Source organism: Entelurus aequoreus, linkage group LG18, assembly GCF_033978785.1.
Source record: "Entelurus aequoreus isolate RoL-2023_Sb linkage group LG18, RoL_Eaeq_v1.1, whole genome shotgun sequence".
Taxonomy (NCBI): Eukaryota; Metazoa; Chordata; class Actinopteri; order Syngnathiformes; family Syngnathidae; genus Entelurus; species Entelurus aequoreus.
Window position 1 is genome coordinate 6,317,182 of NC_084748.1, and position 15,979 is coordinate 6,333,160.

The 15,979-nt window shown below is 37.1% G+C and overlaps 1 pseudogene; it reads left to right on the forward strand.

Moving 5' to 3' along the window:
• The first annotated feature begins 9,875 nt into the window (after positions 1-9,875).
• LOC133633747 (slit homolog 1 protein-like) overlaps positions 9,876-15,979 on the forward strand; it is a 101,774-nt pseudogene continuing 95,670 nt past the window's right edge.

Below are 15,979 nucleotides of genomic sequence, written 5' to 3' on the forward strand. Positions count from 1 at the left end.
CCCCACAAGAGAAGTGGGGACCCCCTCTGGCGACGTCAACATGTCCTCCCGCCTTTGTCCTCCCTTTTGTGGCAGATGATGGCCGGATGAGTCATCAAGTGGAGCCGCACAAAGGATGTGTCCGCACGCCGCCTGTGGCCAATTTGTCACTAGGAGGGGGGGGCCGGGGGGGGGGGGGGGGGGCTCAAATGGACGCCCGCCTCATTCGCAGAGGGTGGGTGACGCCCGGGGGCCTCATGTTATTTAGAGTTGTGTGGATTTCCAGCTGAAAATAGATCCAGAAAACAACGTACGCGAGTAAAGAGTCAGATGTGTCCGTGCGCGCGCAAATGCGAGCGCGTTTGCGTGGCCACGCCCCCCTCATGGATGCGCAAATCGTGTTGAAGGAAAACCCCGCCCTCTGCCCAATCACAAGTCAGTAGAAGAGGCGGGTGACTCGGATTACCCCCAAAACGAATGCAACTCGTGTAACTTACAACAAAACGTGTTCATACAGTAGCCTGCTCACAGCCAGATTACAGTTTTGTGTGAGAACGATTGCAATCTTTGACATGTAAACGTGCCAGCATGTCAAAAAGAATACGAACGCCTTTAACTCCTGTTTGATTACTCAATTTATTATTACAACTCAGGAGACTGTTTGATTACTCAATTTGTTATTACAACCCAGGAGACTGTTTTATTACTCAATTTATCATTACAACACAGGAGACTGTTTGATTACTCAATTTGTTATTACAACCCAGGAGACTGTCTTATTACTCAATTTATCATTACAACACAGGAGACTGTTTGATTACTCAATTTGTTATTACAACCCAGAAGACTGTCTTATTACTCTATTTATCATTACAACACAGGAGACTGTTTGATTACTCAATTTGTTATTACAACACAGGAGACTGTCTTATTACTCAATTTGTTATTACAACACAGGAGACTGTTTGATTACTCAATGTATTATTACAACACAGAAGACTGTTTGATTGCTCAATTTATTATTATAACCCAGGAGACTAATTACTGAATGTATTATTAAAACACAGGAGACTGTTTGATTACTCAATTTATCACTACAACACAGGAGACTGTTTGATTACTCAATGTATTATTACAACACAGAAGACTGTTTGATTGCTCAATTTATTATTATAACACAGGAGACTGATTACTGAATGTATTATTAAAACACAGGAGACTGTTTGATTACTCAATTTATTATTACAACCCAGGAGACTGATTACTCAATGTATTATAACAACACAGGAGACTGTTTGATTACTCAATTTATTATAACACAGGAGACTGTTTGATTACTCAATTTATTATAACACAGGAGACTGTTTGATTACTCAATTTATTATAACACAGGAGACTGTTTGATTGCTCAATGTATTACTACAACACAGGAGGCTGCTTGATTACTCAATGTATTATTACAACACAGGAGACTGTTTGATTACTCAATTTATCATTACAACACAGGAGACTGATTACTCAATGTATTATAACAACACAGGAGACTGTTTGATTACTCAATTTATCATTACAACACAGGAGACTGATTACTCAATGTATTATAACAACACAGGAGACTGTTTGATTACTCAATTTATTATAACACAGGAGACTGTTTGATTGCTCAATGTATTACTACAATACAGGAGGCTGCTTGATTACTCAATGTATTATTACAACACAGGAGACTGTTTGATTACTCAATTTATTATTAAAACACAGGAGACTGTTTGATTACTCAATTTATTATTACGACCCAGGAGACTGATTACTCAATGTATTATAACAACACAGGAGACTGTTTGATTACTCAATTTATTATAACACAGGAGACTGCTTGATTGCTCAATTTATTACTACAACACAGGAGGCTGCTTGATTACTCAATGTATTATTACAACACAGGAGACTGTTTGATTACTCAATTTATCATTACAACACAGGAGACTATTTGATTACTCAATGTATCATTACAACACAGGAGACTGTTTGATTAGTCAATGTATTATTACAACACATGAGACTGTTTGATTACTCAATTTATTATTACAACACATGAGACTGTTTGATTACTCAATGTATTATTATAACACAGTAGACTGTTTGATTACACCAACGGCGCTTTGACGGCGCTTTAAAGCGGCATGCAAAGCGGCATGCAAAGCGGCATGCAAAGCGGCATGCAAAGCGGCATGCAAAGCGGCATGCAAAGCGGCGTTAAAGCGTAACAAAGCCTGATTAAAGCGTGAGGGTCGTAATGGATCGTGGGAAAGCTTGTAGTGAAGCGGGACATGCGGCAAGTTCGCCAAAAATTTTCAAACGGTTTAAAAAAAATTGGCGCTCTGTCAAGGATGGAATAAAGCGCCGAGAGCGTATCAAAGCGTGACAAAGCCTGACAAAGCTCAGCAAAGCTTGACTCAAAGCGTAGGAAAGCTTAACAGATCTTGGTTCAAAGCGCGGACCCCAGTCTACAACTACAAATAGGAAGTGAATGTGATATTGACTAGTGACATTGAATATAAAAAATAAAAGAAATGCCTTTTATTATTGTCAACTAGCATAAGAAATGAAAGATAGATATTTATTAAGATGACAAAGAAATAAAAGAAATGAAGATATAAAACATAATAAATAATAAACATAATATAACGGGAAAAAAAAGAGAAATTGAAAAAATAAATGAATATAAAACATAATAAATAAACATAATATAACGGAAAAAAAAGAGAAATTGAAAAATTAAATGAATATAAAAAAGAAAAGAAATGCCTTTTATTATTGTCAACTAGCATAAGAAATGAAAGATAGATATTTATTAAGATGACAAAGAAATGAAGATATAAAACATGATAAATAATAAACATAATATAACGGGAAAAAAAAGAGAAATTGAAAAAATAAATGAATATAAAACATAATAAATAAACATAATATAACGGAAAAAAAAGAGGAATTGAAAAATTAAATGAATATAAAAAAGAAAAGAAATGCCTTTTATTATTGTCAACTAGCATAAGAAATGAAAGATAGATATTTATTAAGATGACAAAGAAATAAAAGAAATGAAGATATAAAACATGATAAATAATAAACATAATATAACAGAAAAAAAGAGAAATGGAAAAAATAAATGAATATAAAACATAATAAATAATAAATATAATATAACGGGAAAAAAAGATAAATTGAAAAAATAAATGAATATAAAAAAGAAAAGAAATGCCTTTTATTATTGTCAACTAGCATAAGAAATGAAAGATAGATATTTATTAAGATGACAAAGAAATAAAAGAAATGAAGATATAAAACATAATAAATAATAAACATACGGTAATATAACGGGAAAAAAAGAGAAATTGAAAAAATAAATGAATATAAAAAAGAAAAGAAATGCCTTTTATTATTGTCAACTAGCATAAGAAATGAAAGATAGATATTTATTAAGATGACAAAGAAATAAAAGAAATGAAGATATAAAACATGATAAATAATAAACATAATATAACGGAAAAAAAAGAGAAATGGAAAAAATAAATGAATATAAAACATAATAAATAATAAACATAATATAACGGAAAAAAAGAGAAATTGAAAAAATAAATGAATATAAAAAAGAAAATAAATGCCTTTTATTATTTTCAACTAGCATAAGAAATGAAAGATAGATATGTATTAAGATGACAAAGAAATAAAAGAAATGAAGATATAAAACATAATAAATAATAAACATAATATAAAGGAAAAAAAGAGAAATTGAAAAAATAAATGAATATAAAAAAGAAAAGAAATGCCTTTTATTATTGTCAACTAGCATAAGAAATGAAAGATAGATATGTATTAAGATGACAAAGAAATAAAAGAAATGAAGATATAAAACATAATAAATAATAAACATAATATAAAGAAAAAAAAAGAGAAATTGAAAAAATAAATGAATATAAAAAAGAAAAGAAATGCCTTTTATTATTGTCAACTAGCATAAGAAATGAAAGATAGATATGTATTAAGATGACGAAGAAATAAAAGAAATGAAGATATAAAACATAATAAATAATAAACATAATATAACGGGAAAAAAAAGAGAAATTGAAAAAAATAAATGAATATAAAAAAGAAAAGAAATGCCTTTTATTATTGTCAACCAGCATAAAAAATGAAAGATAGATATTTATTAAGATGACAAAGAAATAAAAGAAATGAAGATTTAAAACATAATAAATAATAAACATAATATGACAGAAAAAAAAGAGAAATTGAAAAAATAAATGAATATAAAAAATGTGTGGAAAACAGTATACTGAGTTTTTCACTTTTTTTTTTTACTTATTTGTTTATCATATTTCTCTGTTTTATTACATTATGTGTTTTATCCTGTATATAATAAAACAAAAAGAGAAATCAAATAAATAGATACATCTAAAAAAATGTGGGGAAAACTTAGTATACTGAGTTTTTCAAATTTTGTTTTACTTATTTGTTTATCATATTTCTCTTTTTTATTACATTATGTGTTTTATCCTGTATATAATAAAACAAAAAGAGAAATCAAATAAATAGATAAATCTAAAAAAATGTGGGGAAAACTTAGTATACTGAGTTTATAGCTTATTTTTGTTGTAACAATGCACAACAGAGCTTGATAGTCGTGTCAGAGCCCGATTTAAAGCGTCAGGATCGCATCAAAGCGTAATAAAGTTCAATAAAGCGTAATAAAACGTATTAAAGCGTGATTTAAAGCGTATCAAAGCGGGATCAAAGCGGCATCAAATCGTGAGGAACGGTAACAAAGCGGCAACTAATTTGTATCAGAGCGTATCAAAGCATAACATTACTTCGGAGATCGGGATATTCGTGGAAAAATTGACAAAAATGACGGCGCTTTGCTCGCCGCTTTAAAGCGCCGTTGGTGCGAACCAGGCATAAGGAAGAGCCCCGCCACCTGACTGGAGGGAACTCATTTAGGCCGCTTGTACCCGTGATTTTGTCCTTCTGGCCTTAATCCAAAACTCTTGAGTTAAGGATAGGGACATAGATCGACTGGCAGATTGAGAGCTTTGCCTTCCGGCTCAGCAACTTCACTGGTTTTGGGTTTTGTACATATCAAACATTTTTTTTTAACTAAAAGTAAATCTGTAAATTTCTGCTGGACGTCTGATTTCAAAGCAGCTCGTCCATCAAATTGTAAAAATGACAATAGACTTTACACTGAGCTGCCATTTTTAAATTGCAAACCAACTTTGGTACCGTTGTTCCTTTTACACTTATACACTATTAAGAGAATTGTAGATTTTATCGCGGGAAAAACGAAAGACAGTGTTACGGTTTCTCCTTTCCATTTACAGTAATATGCTGAATAAACCACCGCAGATTTTACGATAAAATCCTAACTGCCAGTTCTTTCACAGTAAAATCGAATATTACCCTCTTACAGTTATTCCTAATTTTCCAGTATTTTCCCCATGTTTCTCTTTTTGCTTCTTCTCCTACGTCTTTCAATCGTTTCACCATCAAAATGTTCGTCCCAGTAGGGACAATAATACTATTCAGTTTTTTTAGGCCAAAAAATACCCAGGTTGTACGGTGTTCATGATTTTCCCAAATATTAGACAAATACAATTGGTACTCATCCCACCATTCTCACTTACGGTTGTCTTTTTTTTTGGCCCTGAAAATACCCTTGAATTAAAGTCGATGTCCAGACTATCCGAAACATATATTTGTTGTAGTAAAACAAACATTTATATTGTCTGAAATTAGCAAAAAAAAGCAATACAGTCGCAGAAATGCATTCTGGGTAATGATGTCATTTTGACCTATTGCAACAAGCCACCTTTGTCTTTTAGTAAATAATCCCCTTGTAGGCTCATTTGAAAAAATGTTAGTTTATTAAAGCATTACAACTTTTTACTTAATTGTGCTTGTGTAACATAGTTTATGCGCTGTTTCACATTGGTGTAAGAATCCAGCACCGACATGTGAGCGATGCGTCATGACATTTTGGTTGACTCACGGAATCGAGCTCAAGTAGGTATTATTTCGATGAGGACTTCTTTATCTCCTGTACCAGTGTAAGTTATGGTTTTGTTTTGTTTTTCTCTAAGCCAGGGGTCACCAACGCGGTGCCCGTGGGCACCAGGTAGCCCGTAAGGACCAGATGAGTCGCCCGCTGGCCTGTTCTAAAAATAGCTCAAATAGCAGCACTTACCAGTGAGCTGCCTCTATTTTTTTAATTGTATTTATTTACTAGCAAGCTGGTCTCGCTTTGCCCGACATTTTTAATTCTAAGAGAGACAAAACTCAAATAGAATTTGAAAATCCAAGAAAATATTTTAAAGACTTGGTCTTCACTTGTTTAGATAAATTCATACATTTTTTTTTTACTTTGCTTCTTATAACTTTCAGAAAGACAATTTTAGAGAAAAAATACAACCTTAAAAATTATTTTAGGATTTTTAAACACATATACCTTTTTACCTTTTAAATTCCTTCCTCTTCTTTCCTGACAATTTAAATCAATGTTCAAGTAAATTTATTTTTTTTATTGTAAAGAATAATAAATACATTTTAATTTAATTCTTCATTTTAGCTTCTGTTTTTTCGACGAAGAATATTTGTGAAATATTTCTTCAAACTTATTATGATTAAAATTCAAAAAACTATTCTGGCAAATCTACAAATCTGTAGAATCAAATTTAAATCTTATTTCAAAGTCTTTTGAATTTCTTTTAAAATTTTTGTTCTGGAAAATCTTAAAGAAATAATGATTTGTCTTTGTTAGAAATATAGCTTGGTCCAATTTGTTATATATTCTAACAAAGTGTAGATTGGATTTTAACCTATTTAAAACATGTCATCAAAATTCTAAAATTAATCTTAATCAGGAAAAATGACTAATGATGTTCCATAAATTCTTTTTTTAATTTTTTCAAAAAGATTCGAATTAGCTAGTTTTTCTCTTCTTTTTTTCGGTTGAATTGTGAATTTTAAAGAGTCGAAATTGAAGATAAACTATGTTTCAAAATTTAATTGTCATTTTTTTTCGTGTTTTCTCCTCTTTTAAACCGTTCAATTAAGTGTAATCATCATTAATTATTAATAATAACATAAAGTTAAAGGTAAATTGAGCAAATTGGCTATTTCTGACAATTTATTTAAGTGTGTATCAAACTGGTAGCCCTTCGCATTAATCACTACCCAAGAAGTAGCTCTTGCTTTCAAAAAGGTTGGTGACCCCTGCTCTAAGCGTTAGCTTGTTTGCAAGTAAATGCTCTATACAATCAGGTAACTTATTTTATTGCAAAAGAAAATATGTGAATTTTTCCCCGAAATGATCTGAAAACGTTGTACTGTTGCAGCAAAGTAATCAATCACCTGTGAAATGGGGGAAGTGAAATATTTGATGTGAAGTAATTAGAGTCTTAAATAGGTCAGTAATTCATAACAACATTGATTTTGATTCATTTTCATTCTTTTCTTTTAAGAAGAAAAGTTGGACATTGGTGTGACCGCTAGGACGTTTGGCTGAGTGGATATCACACCTGCAGTACTTCCAGTTAAAGTAGGTTCAAAACCTGGAGGGATCGACTGCAAACATTTTTTTTTAGATAATTTTACATCATTGAGTTAAATAGTTTAATTCAAACTATTATGATGAAGGGGAACCGGAGGGTGTGTTCCAACTATCGTGGGATCACACTCCTCAGCCTTCCCGGTAAGGTCTATTCAAGTGTACTGGAGAGTAGGCTATTCCGAATAGTCGAACCTCGGATTCAGCAGGAACAGTGTGGTTTTTCGTCCCGGTCGTGGAACTGTGGACCAGCTCTATACTCTCGGCAGGGTCCTTGAGGGTGCATGGGAGTTTGTCCAACCAGTCTACATGTGTTTTGTGGACTTGGAGAAGGCATTCGACCGTGTCCTTCGGGAAGTCCTGTGGGGAGTGCTCAGAGAGTATGGGGTATCGGACTGTCTGATTGTGGCGGTCCACTCTCTGTATGATCAGTGCCAGAGTTTGGTCCGCATTGCCGGCAGTAAGTCGGACCAGTTTCCAGTGAGGGTTGGACTCCGCCAAGGCTGCCCTTTGTCACCCATTCTGTTCGTAACTTTTACGAACAGAATTTCTAGGCCCAGTCAAGGCGTTGAGGGGATCCGGTTTGGTGGCTGCAGGATTAGGTCTCTGCTTTTTGCAGATGATGTGGTCCTGATGGCTGGCCAGGATCTTCAGCTCTCACTGGATCGGTTCGCAGCCGAGTGTGAAGCGACTGGGATGAGAATCAGCACCTCCAAGTCCGAGTCCATGGTTCTCGACCGGAAAAGGGTGGAGTGCCATCTACGGGTTGCGGAGAAGATCTTGACCCATGTGGAGGAGTTCAAGTACCTCGGAGTCTTGTTCACGAGTGAGGGAAGAGTGGATCGTGAGATCGACAGGCGGATCGGTGCGTCGTCTTCAGTAATGCGAACGCTGTATCGATCCGTTGTGGTGAAGAAGGAGCTGAACCGGAAGGCAAATCTTTCAGTTTACCAGTTGATCTACGTTCCCATCCTCACCTATGGTCATGAGCTTTGGGTTATGACCGAAAGGACAAGATCACGGGTACAAGCGGCCGAAATGAGTTTCCTCAGAGATAGGGTGAGAAGCTCTGTCATCCGGGAGGAGCTCAAAGTAAAGCCAGAGGAACCAGACGAGGTGGTTCGGGCATCTGGTCAGGATGCCATCCGAACGCCTCCCTGGGGAGGTGTTTAGGGCACGTCCGACTGGCAGAAGGCCACGGGGAAGACCCAGGACACGTTGGGAAGACTATGTCTCCCGGCTGGGCCTGGGGACACCTCTGGATCCGCCCGGGAGGAGCTGGACGAAGTGGCTGGGGAGAGGGAAGTCTGGGCTTCCCTGCTTAGGCTGCTGCCCCCGCCACCCGACCTCGTATAAGCGGAAGAAGACGGATGGATGACATACATTTCTATATTTAGTGAACATTTCAGTACAGTTTCCGGTCTTTTAAGAGTCAAACCGTTTCTACATTCCACTAGCATTTCAGTTGAGCTCCAGCTCTTCCATTTTCAAACCATTCCTACTCTACATTAAAAACTTTTTTTCTGAAAACATGTGACCCGCTTTTGGCGGTTTTCCCTTTGCCATTGGGATCGCTAAGACCGCCACGCCCACCACTGATGCCCCGCCCCCTTCTTCCTTATAATCCATTTTTTTTGTGTGTGTGGCGTTGTTGGCATGTTCGAAGCTTTGGTGTAATTACTACTTCCTGTCCAGCAGCACCCTCCCCTCTCCCATCATCCTCACGCTACCTCAACTCCCCCCCCCCCCCACCCGGGGGGCACACATACAGTAGAGAGAGGCTGAATAAAAGACTTCACCCTAGGGGAGGGTCTGTGGGAGGCGGAGTCTTATTGCTGTTGTTTGTAAAAGCTTTTAATGGATGATTGCACTCTCTCTCTCTCTCTCTCTCTCTCTCTCTCTCTCTCTCTCTCTCTCTCTCTCTCTCTCTCTCTCTCCTGTGTGCGTGTGAGGGAGAGAGAGAGGGAGTCCCCCCCCTAGTGGCGGATGCATGCGCAATGACTCAATAAGAGTGCAGCGGAGAGGAAGGAGGAGGACAGTGCTGACGCAGAGCAAAGTCTTACCGGTTCTGAAGGACCGAACCCCACCCTGGGTCCCAGCTGAACCCCTCCCCTGCGGGCCCCCCAACGTCTCCCCCCTTTTCTGGCATTGCCGTGCGTCCACTTCAAGCCGAGGAGTGAGAAGGATGCCTGCCGGGAGCACGGAGAGGTCAAGAGGACGCCGGCCGGCGCTGCCGCTGGCGGACCCGGGCCGAGCGCCCCGCCGGACCCTGATGCCGCTGATGATGCTGATGCTGGCAGGCTGGGGGGGCGTGGAGGCGTGCCCGGCGCCGTGCAGCTGCCTTGGGACGACGGTGGACTGCCACGGCCTCGGGATCCATGCTGTGCCCAAGAACATCCCCAGAGGAACAGAGAGGCTGTGAGTAACTGTGTGTGTGTAAGTGTGTGTGTGTGTGTGTGTGTGTGTGTTGTATTTCTACCCTTCTTGAGACATCAACAAGGAAAAGTAGCTTCCATATGAGGACCGGTGAACAAGTTAGGACCGAAATCGTGGGCCCAATACGGAAAACCATTGCATCTGATAGAGAGCCAAATACTAGAGTCCGTGAACATTGCTCCAAAGTCAGGATTTTTTTTTTTGGTTGATTTAATGTGCATACAAAAGTAAACATTGCCAGGTGCAAGGGCAGCACTACCAGGGCTGTGAATCTTTGGGCACGCCACGATTTGATTCGATTCATAGGGGTAACGATTTGATTCTGAATCGATTCTTGATTCTAAATCAATACTTTTTTAATAACATTAGGTGCCAGTTCTACAAAACCCGAAACCAGTGAAGTTGTGTAAATGGTAAATAAAAACAGAATACAATGATTTGCAAATACTTTTCAACTTATATTCAATTGAATAGACTTCAAAGACAAGATATTTATTGTTCACACTGCAAATAATCATTAACTTTGAATTTAATGGCAGCAACACGTTGCAAACAAGTTGTCACAGGGGCATGTTCACCACTGTGTTACATGGCCTTTCCTTTTAACAACACTCAGTAAAGGTTTGGGAACTGAGGAGACACATTTTTGAAGTGGAATTCTTTCCCATTCTTGCTTGATGTACAGCTTAAGTTGTTCAACAGTCCGGGGGTCTCCCTTGTGCTATTTTAGGCTTCATAATGCGCCACACATTTTCAATGGGAGACAGGTCTGGACTACAGGCAGGCCAGTCTAGTACCCGCACTCTTTTACTATGAAGCCACGCTGTTGTAACACGTGGCTTGGCATTGTCTTGCTGAAATAAGCAGGGGCGTCCATAATAACGTTGCTTGGATGGCAACATATGTTGCTCCAAAAGCTGTATGTACCTTTCAGCATTAATGGCGCCTTCACAGATGTGTAAGTTACCCATGTCTTGGGCACTAATACACCCCCATACCATCACACATTCTGCCTTTTACACTTTGCGCCTATAACAATCCGGATGGTTCTTTTCCTCTTTGGTCCGGAGGACACAACGTCCACAGTTTCCAAAATTTTTTTGAAATGTGGACTCGTCAGACCACAGAACCCTTTTCAACTTTGCATCAGTCCATCTTAGACGAGCTCGGGCCCAGCGAAGCCGGCGGCGTTTCTGGGTGTTGTTGATAAATGGCTTTCTCTTTGCATAGTAGAGTTTTAACTTGCACTTACAGATGTACATACTTGCCAACCTTGAGACCTCCAATATCGGGAGGTGGAGGGTAGGGGGTGGGTGGGTGGGTGGGGGTGGGGTGCTTGGAGGAAGGGGGCGTGGTTGGGGGCGTGGTTATTTACAGCTAGAATTCACCAACTCGAGTATTTCATATATATTTCATATATATATATATATATATATATATATATATATATATATATATATATATATATATATATATATATATATATATATATATATATATATATATATATATATATATATATCAGGGGTCACCAACGCGGTGCCCGCGGGCACCAGGTAGCCCGTAAGGACCAGATGAGTAGCCCGCTGGCCTGTTCTAAAAATAGCTCAAATAGCAGCACTTACCAGTGAGCTGCCTCGATTTTTTAAATTGTATTTATTTACTAGCAAGCTGGTCTCGCTTTGCCCGACATTTTTAATTCTAAGAGAGACAAAACTCAAATAGAATTTGAAAATCCAAGAAAATATTTTAAAGACTTGGTCTTCACTTGTTTAAATAAATTCATTATTTTTTTTTACTTTGCTTCTTATAACTTTCAGAAAGACAATTTTAGAGAAAAAATACAACCTTAAAAATGATTTTAGGATTTTTAAACACATATACCTTTTTACCTTTTAAATTCCTTCCTCTTCTTTCCTGACAATTTAAATCAATGTTCAAGTAAAACAATTTTTTATTGTAAAGAATAATAAATACATTATAATTTAATTCTTCATTTTAGCTTCTGTTTTTTCGACGAAGAATATTTGTGAAATATTTCTTATTATGATTCAAATTCAAAAAAATTATTCTGGCAAATCTAGAAAATCTGTAGAATCAAATTTAAATCTTATTTCAAAGTCTTTTGAATTTTTTTTTTTAATTTTTGTTCTGGAAAATCTAGAAGAAATAATGATTTGTCTTTGTTAGAAATATAGCTTGGTCCAATTTGTTATATATTCTAACAAAGTGTAGATTGGATTTTAACCTATTTAAAACATGTCATCAAAATTCTAAAATTATTCTTAATCAGGAAAAATTACTAATGATGTTTCATAAATTTTTTTAAAAGTTTTTTTCTTCTTTTTTTCGGTTGAATTTTGAATTTTAGAGAGTCGAAATTGAAGATAAACTATGTTTCAAAATTTAATTGTCCTTTTTTTCGTGTTTTCTTCTCTTTTAAACCGTTCAATTAAGTGTAAATATCATTAATTATTAATAATAACATAGAGTTAAAGGTAAATTGAGCAAATTGGCTATTTCTGGCAATTTATTTAAGTGTGTATCAAACTGGTAGCCCTTCGCATTAATCAGTACCCAAGAAGTAGCTCTTGCTTTCAAAAAGGTTGGTGACCCCTGATATATATATATATATATATATATATATATATATATATATATATATATATATATATATATATATATATATATATATATATATATATATATATATATATATATATATATATATTTTTTTTTTTTGTTTATTTTTATTTTATTTACATAAAATAAATACTTGAATTTCTGTGTTCCGGTGGCTATCCATTAGATGGCAGTATTGTCCTGTTTAACTTCTCCGTTCATGATGAGTATATAATTTCAGCCACCGTGTTCAACGGAGAAGTCTGTTCTACATATTTACAGGCAATTGTGGGAAAGCGGACGTGAGTACAGACTGTCCCCACTCAGTCTCAGGTCCGCATTGAGCTGGAGGGGGCGTGGCCTCCAGCTCCGGCTGAATACCGGTAGTTTGTCGGGAAAAAATCTCTACCGGGAGGTTGTCGGGAGAGGCGCTGAATACCGGGATTTTCCCGCTAAAAACGGGAGGGTTGGCAAGTATGCAGATGTAGCGACCAACTGTAGTTACTGACAGTGGTTTTCTGAAGTGTTCCTGAGCCCATGTGGTGATATCCTTTACACACTGATGTCGCTTTTTGATGCAGTACCGCCTGAGAGATCGAAGGTCCGTAATATCATGGCTTACGTGCAGTGATTTCTCCAGATTCTCTGAACCTTTTGATGATATTACGGCGCGTAGATGGTGAAATCCCTAAATTCCTTGCAATAGCTGGTTGAGAAATGGGGAATCATGGCACCCACCTGTTCCCAATTAGCCCGTTCACCTGTGGGATGTTCCAAATAAGTGTTTGATGAGCATTCCACAACTTTATCAGTCTTTTTTGCCACTTGTGCCAGCTTTTTCGAAACATGTCGCAGGCATCCAATTCCAAATGAGCTAATATTTGCAAAAAATAACAACGTTTCCCAGTCGGAAGGTTGAAACAACATGCTTTTTGACAAGGTTTAACGTGGCACCGGAGAAATGTTCTCCTTTTCCTGTTCACTGTTTGGCTTCCTGAGTTGTTTCCTTTATTTGCACAGCTATTCATTATAAAATGCTAACTATTCGTCTTATTTAGCAGGTCAAAAGTACTTTGTTGATGCCAGCAGAGGGCACCGTTGTGAAACAGCAACACGGTATCAGTGCAGTGTCAGTACAGCCATTGAGTGTGCCACACACTCACTGGGGCGTCATTTAGCAACCACTAGTGTTACCTTATTATTTGTCAGCAAAAGGTTAAAAGAAAACCAAATTGTACGCAAACCAACGTTTTTTTCCCCATTAAAAACATTGTAAATACAAATAAATAAATGCAAATATCGTATTTTCCAGGCTATAAATAAGCCACACCCACTAAATTTTGTTTTTTTCATACATTAGCCGCACCAGACTACAAACCGCAGATATATATGTTGTGAAATTACTTATTTTTAAATGTTTATTTACATACCTTAATTGTTTCCAAACAGCGTTTGTAACAAGGCAGTAAAACGGCTGATCAAACAAAACAGAAGTCATCGTCATGGACCCGCTAGCTCCCAAATCAGCTAAACAGACTCGACAACTCCACGGTGACGTTTTGGTGAATTTACCGAGGAATTTGTGAAAGTGAAACAATACAAAAAGAATGACGTTCTAAGTTAGTAACACTAACACAGACACTCGTAAATGTGCTCATGCTAACGGCGCTAGCTCGTTTCCATTACGAGAGCAAGGGTTGATTTTAGTAAGTAAGAATTGTTTTAGTTATATTGTAAAAATATAAATGTTTAAATGTTTATTTACATACCTTAATTGTTTCCAAACAGCGTTTGTAACAAGGCAGTAAAACGGCTGATCAAACAAAACAGAAGTCATCGTCATGGACCCGCTAGCTCCCCAATCAGCTAAACAGACTTGACAACTCCACGGTGACGTTTTGGTGAATTTACCGAGGAATTTGTGAAAGTGAAACAATACAAAATGAATGACGTTCTAAGTTAGTAACACTAACACAGACACTCGTAAATGTGCTCATGCTAACGGCGCTAGCTCGTTTCCATTACGAGAGCAAGGGTTGATTTTAGTAAGTAAGAATTGTTTTAGTTATATTGTAAAAATATAAATGTTTAAATGTTTATTTACATACCTTAATTGTTTCCAAACAGCGTTTGTAACAAGGCAGTAAAACGGCTGATCAAACAAAACAGAAGTCATCGTCATGGACCCGCTAGCTCCCCAATCAGCTAAACAGACTCGACAACTCCACGGTGACGTTTTGGTGAATTTACCGAGGAATTTGTGAAAGTGAAACAATACAAAAAGAATGACGTTCTAAGTTAGTAACACTAACACAGACACTCGTAAATGTGCTCATGCTAACGGCGCTAGCTTGTTTCCATTACGAGAGCAAGGGTTGATTTTAGTAAGTAAGAATTGTTTTAGTTATATTGTAAAAATATAAATGTTTAAATGTTTATTTGCATACCTTAATTGTTTCCAAACAGCGTATGTAACAAGGCAGTAAAACGGCTGATCAAACAAAACAGAAGTCATCGTCATGGACCCGCTAGCTCCCCAATCAGCTAAACAGACTCGACAACTCCACGGTGACGTTTTGGTGAATTTACCGAGGAATTTGTGAAAGTGAAACAATACAAAAAGAATGACGTTCTAAGTTAGTAACACTAACACAGACACTCGTAAATGTGCTCATGCTAACGGCGCTAGCTCGTTTCCATTGCGAGAGCAAGGGTTGATTTTAGTAAGTAAGAATTGTTTTAGTTATATTGTAAAAATATACATGTTTAAATGTTTATTTACATACCTTAATTGTTTCCAAACAGCGTTTGTAACAAGGCAGTGAAACGGCTGATCAAACAAAACAGAAGTCATCGTCATGGACCCGCTAGCTCCCCAATCAGCTAAACAGACTCGACAACTCCACGGTGACGTTTTGGTGAATTTACCGAGGAATTTGTGAAAGTGAAACAATACAAAAAGAATGACGTTCTAAGTTAGTAACACTAACACAGACACTCGTAAATGTGCTCATGCTAACGGCGCTAGCTCGTTTCCATTACGATAGCAAGGGTTGATTTTAGTAAGTAAGAATTGTTTTAGTTGTATTGTAAAACGTACAAACGTTGCTCGGCGTGATGAATGCAAAATCCAGACGGGTAGAAACGCTATGGAGGGCTAGAAGACGTAAGAGCAAACAGAGAGGCATTTGCGCAAATGATAACACACCTTTTCAGTGTCTTTGATTTGAAAACAACAACAAACTATTTGCGTTCTGGCCGTCGGCGAAAATAAACCTGTAAATTGGCTGCGCCGTTTTATAAGCCGCCGGGTGCAAAGCGTAGGAAAAAAGTAGA